Below are 8,760 nucleotides of genomic sequence, written 5' to 3' on the forward strand. Positions count from 1 at the left end.
TGTAACTTTGTTTTGTTTTTTTTTTTTCAGAAGTGCTTTGACTATTCTAGTTATTTTGCTTTCCAATGATCAATAAAAAGCATGCAGAAATGTTCACTGTTAATGCAGGAACTCTACAAATAGAAATGGAAAAGACTGGTAGCTTAACTATATTGAGACTATGAATTCATAAATATTTAATTCCCCTCTTTTACTTCAATTTTCTCTTATTTATTGCATTTATATTTTGTAATTTTCAGCATATAGATCCTGCACTTATATTGTTACATTAATCCTAAGTACTTAATTTTTGCTTCTATTTTAAATAGTAATTTAGTTTTTTCAACTGTTAATGCCTAACACATAGGAAAATTATTGACATTTTATATTGACCTTTGATAATAAAACACTATTAATTTCACGTATTTTTACAGAAGCTTTTTGTAAATACTGCAGGATTGTGTATATAAACATTTGTTTTATGAGCAAATAGAGGCAATTTTACTTCTTCCTTTTCAATATGTTATTTATTTCTTATTCCTGTCTTGTTGCACTTTGCAAATCTTGTAATACAATATTGAATAGGACTTGTTCCCACTCTTAAGGAAAAATCATTTCATAATCATCATATAGTATACAGATTTAAACACATATCCTAAGTTATTTTATTCCTAATTTTATGAAAGTTTTGGTCAGAAATAGATGTTAGATTTCATCGAATGCTCTTTCTGCATCTCTTGAGAAGAAATGTTTTAAAAATAGTCTTTGTATCAGATTACTTGGATTGGATTTTAATAGTGAATTAGCTTTGTTTTTACTGGACATAATGAATCATCCTACATGGGTAGATGTTCAACTTGATGTCACAATATTTTGTTGTCATTTTTCATATATGTCCATGACTGATACTTGTCTATAGTTTTCTTTTCTCTCAATATTATTTTTTGATTTTGGTGTTACTGTAATGCTGGCCTTATAAAATGAGTTGGGAGTGCTCCCATCTGATCTATTTTCTCTAAAAGATTGTGTACTGTTAAAATCATCCCCAGGTCTCCCAGGCCATGCCCCTCCAGCCCACCTGGGCTCCCCAGCTGCAGTCACCCTCTGTGTGCAGGTAGCAGCCTATGGGAAACCTCTCAGCCCGCCTGCACTCTTAACACCTCAGAACCGGGGGCATATGTCCGGATGGCTGCAGCCAAGCCAGATGGTCTGCCCCATGGTGGCTGCACAGGAGCGAGAACCTGCCTCTCAATCCTATCCCCGGTGGCTGCAGAGAGCCCCTGGCCAGCGGTCCCGATCTCGGGCAGTGGAGGGGGCAGAGCCTGGTGGGCTCTCAGGCTGGGTGCACTGGTGATACAGAGGCCGCTCAGGCCATGCTCCCCCGCCTAGACGTCCAAGCTGCTGCAGCCCTCCGCTTGCGGACAGCAGCTGTCTGGGAACTCCCAAGCTCGCTCACGCTCCCTGGATCGCAGAACCCGGGCCAAATGTCACCATGGCTGCGGCCAAGCCAGGTGGTCTGCCCAGCGGCGGCTGCACAGGGGCGAGAACTGAGAACCTGCCGTTCAACCCCATCTCTGTTGGCCGCGGAGTGGGGTCTGGGCTCCCTTGGACCGCCTGGGCAGCGGTCCCAAGCTCCGGCAGAGATGCCGAAGGGGAGGCACGGTGAAGGGGACGGACTCTCAGGCCGCGCGCGCTCGCAATCCCACCGCTGCCCAGGCCATGCCCCGCCAGCCCTCCTGGTTGCCCAAGCTGCAGCCCCTTTTATTGTTTGTGTGTGTGCAGGCAGCAGCCGCCAGGCAACCTCCAAGCCCGCCAGCGACCCCAACCTCGCAGAACCTGGGCCAGATGCCGCAGTGACTGCGGCCAAGCCAGGAGGTCTGCCTGGCCGCGGCAGCACTAGAAACAAAAACTGACCTCAGCCCCATCCCCCGTGGCTGCGGAGGGCCCAGGCCAGCTACCCTCTCTCTCTTCAGGGGAGCAGGGCGGCCAGCGCTGCCGGGCGGGCTGCGCGCCTGCGATCCTGGGGCATCCCGGGCGAGCCCAGAGAACCCGCGAGCCAGCGGCGCCTGAGCCGGAGCTGTAGTAGCCCACTGCTGGCGCGCGCTGCCTGGGAGTGGCTTCCGGAGTCCCAGCGGGCTCTGAGCTGCAGGCGGGTGCCTAAAGGCTCTACTTTAGAAAGAACTTCCTTAATTTTTTGAAGAGACTATTCTGTATCCATTTTATAATTTTGTGGCCACCCAAAAAGATATGTCCAATCATAGACACAGTGAATACAGTAAGTGGTAGTTTAAAGTGTTGACTTTTGGTCGGGTGCAGTGGCTCACACATGTAATCCCAGCAGTTTGGGAGCCCAAGGCGGGTGGATCACTTGAGGTCAGGAGTGCAACACCAGCCTGACCAATATGGTGAAAACCCCTCTGTACTAAAAATACAAAAATCATCCAGGCGTGGAGGTGTACGTCTGTAATCCCAGCTACTTGGGAGGCTGAGGGAGGAGAATCGCTTGAACCCTTGCAGTGAGCCAAGATTGTGCCACCGCACTCCAGCCTGGGTGACAGAGCGAAACTCCCTCTCAAAAATAAATAATCAAATAAAATGTTGAATTTTTACAAGGCATTGTTTCCATTCTAATTTTTGAATGCAACCACAGCCTCTTACAAAACAGCCTTGTTAAACTAATTCCCTGATAATAAATTCTTGAGTAAAAGGGGAATCAATCGGGCGGTTTCTGCCATCATTTGAATATTAATTAAAATCTTCTCTAGAACGTAGGAAGAGAAGATAGAAACACCATTTCCCTTTTGTCCAATATTTTTAGAACGGACAACAAATTATCTTGAAATGCTTAAGAACTAGCATACCTCTCAGCTAAGAAAAAAATAGAAAGAAAGAACTAGATGGAGCAAAGGAGAACTTTGCTCCATTTGAAAAAAGAATTCTGAGCAAAGACTGCTTATTTCAGGGAGTTGGCCATCTCCATGATTTTGTTTCCCAGCAACCTGGAGATCTGTCAATTGGATGGAGGCTGCAAATAAACCATTCCAATAGCCTTCAACATCCACCACCAATACCTGCCCCCTCCAAACGACTCAGCCTTCCCTTAACTCCTGCCCACAGTGCAACATGTTTATTCACTAATTCAAGGAGGGGAGTTGTGGGGGAAATATTAGGTCAGTGCAAAAGTTACTGCAGTCTTTGCCATTGCAAGTAATCGCAAAAGCCACAATTACTTTTGCGCCAACCTAATACTTCCAGCCCACAATACATGGGAGTCCTTGAATACCATATTTACTTTTGAGTAGTAAAGAACCAACCCAATTGAAAAATTGAACTAGGAAAAAAATCATAACAGGTTCCAACTATTATTTGTTTGTTCATTCATTTTTCCATGCAGGATTTTAGCTAGTGGCATTAAATTAACTGTTTCCTAGAAAACAAAACCACTACAAAGAAACACCATTGAGGGCATACCTTAAGTTTGAAATTTTTCATTAATATCTGAGGACTATTTGAAATGTGAAGTCATGAATCAAAGAGAAGTGAAAGGACTTTTTTTAAAAAGCTGATCAGAGACACTGTTTGAATCTTTGCCTGGTGATTGGGATAGGAGGGTAAAGATTTTAAAGATTCTCAAACCCCTCCTCTTCCTCAGCCTAGTTCTAAGGGGGAAACGGAATTCCTAGGCAGTGTGGCATGAAACAATCACATTTCTTTTTTCCCCTGCTACGAAGATTATAAAGCCCTAAGAGATTAACAAAACTCTCTACTCAGATTAAAGATCAAAAGTTGATACCCTGAAGACCAGGGTATGTGGAGTGGGATGCGAGGAGCAATGTATTTCCTGATTTGGTAACATATAAACTGAGAAGGTTAGGATGGAACACCAGGGTCTTAAAAAGTCAATTCTAGTGGGTCCCATTTAGAGACAATATTTAATATATGGTATTGCACAGACAGCAGCCCATCAGAAATAGCACTGGCCAGGGCACTAGGTCAGGGACCTAGAGGCTCCCTGCTAAGCCACGCATTGACCTTTGGTTTCCAGATTATAAGCAGGCTGGTAGAACACTGAAAAAGCTCCTGTCATCAGATATCTACCACCAAGCAGTATTTTAACAATTGATACAGCACTCCTGGAGCATACCAGCTGCATGTCAGCCCCAGTCTGACCTTTCCAGGCACTAATGATTAGCCAGGCCCATGACCATTATGCCCCCAGCCTTGCTTTCCAACATCATCCAATTTCAGACAATCACGTAGCTCTTGCCACTTTATACCAAGGGCCATCCAATTCGAGAGCAAGCATTCATGAAGACACAAATCCTCTTCCTAGACTATTCACCACAGTCACATTAGAAACATCAGATGGGGAACAGGAGTTTTGATTTAGCATTTGGCATTCCCACATTTGCTCAGGAGTAAACAGAAATATGAAGCAATAGGATTTGAAAGGAAACTCACAAAATTTAAATGTTTAATACCACTTAAATCATGTCCTTCTCTGACTACACCTTGGTCTCCCCGGGACAGGTAAATTAGATTGGAATATGTTCTATATCTTCAAGCTGCACATTTAAATCAGTGTCATTTTAATTCTTGTGAATATGTGTGAATAAGACTAGAAAATTATTAAGAGGGAAAAATACTTAACCAAAAAGAAAGTCTCACTGGTGACATCAACCATAATGACCAGGATATAGGGGCTTGTTTAATTATTATTAGAAAAAGCAGATTATCTTTAATAGTGTTTCATATTTCATGTTTTCCAATATACAGTAAGTCCTTCTCCTTCTTTTTTCCTTATGGGCTTTGATTTTTAATAAAAGTCTTATTTGAAGATCTTGGAAAAGCAGAGCAGCTGAAGAAATGTGTTTTACTTCCTGTGCTATTATTAATATTATTAATGGGTCCATTCTGCAGTCCATTGTTTGCTCTTCCATTCCTCATGTTACCCCCTTTGCTTTGTCTTAAATATCCTTTTTTTTTCTGAATGAGTTTCTGTTCACTCATCTTTCTAAATGAAGGTAAAATTCACACTCACATAAAACTCACAAACTTATATGAAATTCACTAAAGTGTTTAGTGAATTTAGAAAATGTTTTTAAAAGTCAGATACACAGAGATAGAGAATAAAACTCTAGTTAAGGGGGTAGGAGGAGAGATGTGAAGATGCAGGTCAGAGCACACAAAGTAACAAATACGTAAGATGAACAAGTCTAGAGACCTAACCTACAACATCAGGACTATAGTTAATAAAACATATTGTATTCTGGAAGTTTACTAAATGAGTAAATTTTAATTGTTCCTGCAACACAAAAAACAAAATGGGTAACTATGTGACATGGTAGATACTTTAATTTGCTTCACTATAGTAAGCATTTTACTATCTACATGTATCCCTTACCATCGTGTTGTATACCTGAAACATACATAATAAAATTTATTTTTAAAATGTACAATTCAGTGACATTTAGTGCATTTACTATGTGATGCAAACATCACCACCATCTAATTCCAAAACGTTTTTGTAACCACACAAAAAACTCTGTGCCCATTAAGCAACCATTCCCTGTTTCCTCTCTCCCTCTCAGGCCCTAAAAACAACTAATCTCCTTTTTGCCTCTATAGATTTGCCTATTCTGGATATTTCATGTAAATGAGCTTGATCAAGATGTGGCTTTATGTGTCTAGCTTATTTCACTTAGCATGTTTCCAAGGTCCATCTGTGTAGAAGTACCTTTTATGACTGAATTATATTCTGTGGTATGGGCATACCATTGTTTTTTTATCTATCAGTTGCTGGACATTTGGGTTGCTTTTGAATATTATTAATAATGCTATTACGAACACTCATATAGATGTTTCTGTTTGGACACCTGTTTTCAGTTCTCTTGTATATATCTAGAAGTGGAATTGCTAGATCATATGACAATTCTATTTTTAATTTTTGAGGAATGGCCAAACAATTTTGTGCAGTTGCTGCATCATTTCACATTCACACCAGCAACATACAAGGGTTTCAAATTCTCAACATCCTCACCAACACTTATTTTCCATTTTCTGTATTATAGCCATCATTGTAGGTATGAAGGGGAATTCATTGTAGTTTGATTTGCATTTCTCTAATGACTAATGATGCTGACCGACTTTTCATGTACTTACTAGTATACCTTCTTTGGAGAAATGTTTATTCAAATCTACTGTCCATCTTTCTCATTTGGTCCTTTGCCTTTCTATTGTTGACTTGTACATTTCAACTTTATTTTAAGTTCAAATATTTGGCATTGGTTTTTCAAACAAATGACAAACTTGCAAAATGGACAAAGTGATAAAAATAAAGCAAACCTAGATCACTTGCCACACCTACTAAACAAACACATACAGTAACTTTAGTTTTAGATTTTTGAGTTTCAATATCAGGGCTGAGCAGGACCAGTGGAGGGCCAGTGCAGGCTGAGGGCAAGGTCAGGGCATGGAAGGGCAGAGCAGGACAAAGGAAGGGCCAGAAGAGGGCCAGGGCAGGATCAGGGCCAGAACAAGGGTACGGCCAGGGCCAGGAACACGGTAGGACCAGGGCTGGGCCCAGGTTGGAACATGCAGGCAGAGCATGTACAAGGCAGGGCCAGAGCCAGGCCATAGAGAGGAGAGGGCCAACACCAAGGCAGAGTCAGGGTAGTTCCAGGGCTGAGCAGGGTCAGGGCAGGTCAAGGGTTGAGGCAGAGCTAGGGCCACGGCAGGGCCACGGCAGCACCAGGACAGAGGGCAAGGCGATGGCAGGACTGGGCCATGGCAACGCCTGGTCAACTCCAGGACAGGACCAGAAGCAGGACAGGGCCAGGGCCAATGCTCAGGCCAGGTACAGGGCATGGCAGGAAGTGCCAGAGCAGGGCTGGGCCAACGTTGGGGCAGGGCAAATCAGGGCCAGGACACCTCCAAGTCTAGCTCTGGCCCTGCCTTGGCCCTGGCCCCTTCCTGGCCCGACCTTGTCCCCGGCCCTGCCCAAACCATGCCCTGTGTATTTGACCAGTGTTTTGGAACCAGAATCCTACAAGAAACTTTAATAAGCTATTTTTGTGCATTTTTAGTAGAGATGGGGTTTCACAGTGTTGTCCAGGCTGGTTCCAATCTCCTGAGCTCAAGCCATCCACCTGCCTTGGCCTCCCAAAGTGCTGGGAGTAATCTGGCCAAGTACTTAACCTCTTTAGGTCTGTTTCCTACGTTAGGAAAATGGGGATGCCATAAGTACCTAGCACATAGAGTAACTGTGAGAATCAATGCCTCATATATACGTATTTATAAAATTATACTCATAGAACACTACCGGAAGCAAGGAAAGTATAAATTAAAATTTAGTAATTATTTACTGCAAATACTATTGCTATTACAAACAACATAGTACAGATATTATTATTACTACTATAGTTATCTTAAAAATCTAAAACAAAATTTCTAAATAATAGCCTAATGTAATCTCTCCTGCTCTGCCCTGGCTCAGCCCTAGTGCTGGCTCTACCCCTAGTCCTACCATATCCCTGGCTCTGACCTTTCTCTGGCCCTGCCGCTGCTCTAGCCCTTCCCATCTTCAGGCCTTACCAAGGCCCTACCCTGATCCTGACCCTGCCCTGGCCTGGTCCTGACCCTGTCCCCCTACCCCAGAGAAGTGGAAGGGCAGAGCCAGGGAAGGGCCGGGGCAAATAAGGGACAGGACACGTGGAAATCCAAGAAAACGCCAGGGCCATGACAGAGCCTGGGCGAGTCCTTGGCAGGGCCAGGAAAGGGTCAAGGCAGGTTCACTGTATGGCCAAGGTCCAGGTCAAAGCCAGGGCAGTGGCAGGGTCAGGCCTGCATAAGGGCAGGACTAGGGCCAGGGATACAGCAGGGCCAGGGCTTTGCCAAGACAGAACAAGAGCAGAGCAGGGCAGGACCAGAGCCAGGCATTAGAAAGAGTAGGGCAAATGCCAAGGCAAGGCCAGGGCAGTGCCAGGGCTGAGGCAAGGTCAGGGAAGGTCCAGGGCTGAGTCAGTGCTAGAACCAAGACAAGAGCAAAGGCCGGGGCAGATCTAGGGCACAAGCAAGGCAGGCTAGGGCAGGGCAATAGCAAGACCAGGCCACGGCAGGGCCAGCCCAGGATAGAACAGGGTACAGGCAGGGCAGGGCCAGGGCCACGGCTGGGGCAGGACAAGGACCAGGACCAGAGTCCAGGCCAGGGCAAGGGTATGGCCAGGGCAGAGGTAGGGCCAGAGCCAGGGTCTAGGCAGGGCCAAGGCAGGTCCATTGCAGGGCCGGGGTTCAGACCAGCGCCAGGGAGGGCCAGGGCCAGGACCAGGAAAGGGCAATGTCAGGAACACGGCCATGGCAGGACCAGCAACTTGGCTAGAGCCAGGACAGAGACAGGGTCAGGGGTGGGGCCAGAAAGCATGCCAGGGTAGGGCCAGGGCAAATTAGGGCCAGGACAGGGTCAGGATGAGGGCTGGGCCAGGGTATGGCCTTAACTAGCCAAGAGCCAGGTCCAGGGTCCAAGCCAGTGCCAGCGCCGGCCCAGGGCAGGGATAGGGCCATGGTCAGGTCTAGGACAAGGCTGGGGCAGGGCCAAGGTCTTGGTCAGAGAAAGCACAAGACCAGGGCAGAGCCAGGGAAGGGGCACGGCCATGGTAGGGGCAGGGCCACGGTAGGGCCAGGAGAGGGACGGGCCAAGGCAGAGCCAGATTAAATCAGGGACAAGACACCTTCAAATCCACTTCAGGGCCAGAGTCATGGCAGGACCAAGACAGGGCCAGGGCC

The sequence above is a fragment of the Rhinopithecus roxellana genome, chromosome 17 (assembly GCF_007565055.1).
Source record: "Rhinopithecus roxellana isolate Shanxi Qingling chromosome 17, ASM756505v1, whole genome shotgun sequence".
NCBI lineage: Eukaryota > Metazoa > Chordata > Mammalia > Primates > Cercopithecidae > Rhinopithecus > Rhinopithecus roxellana.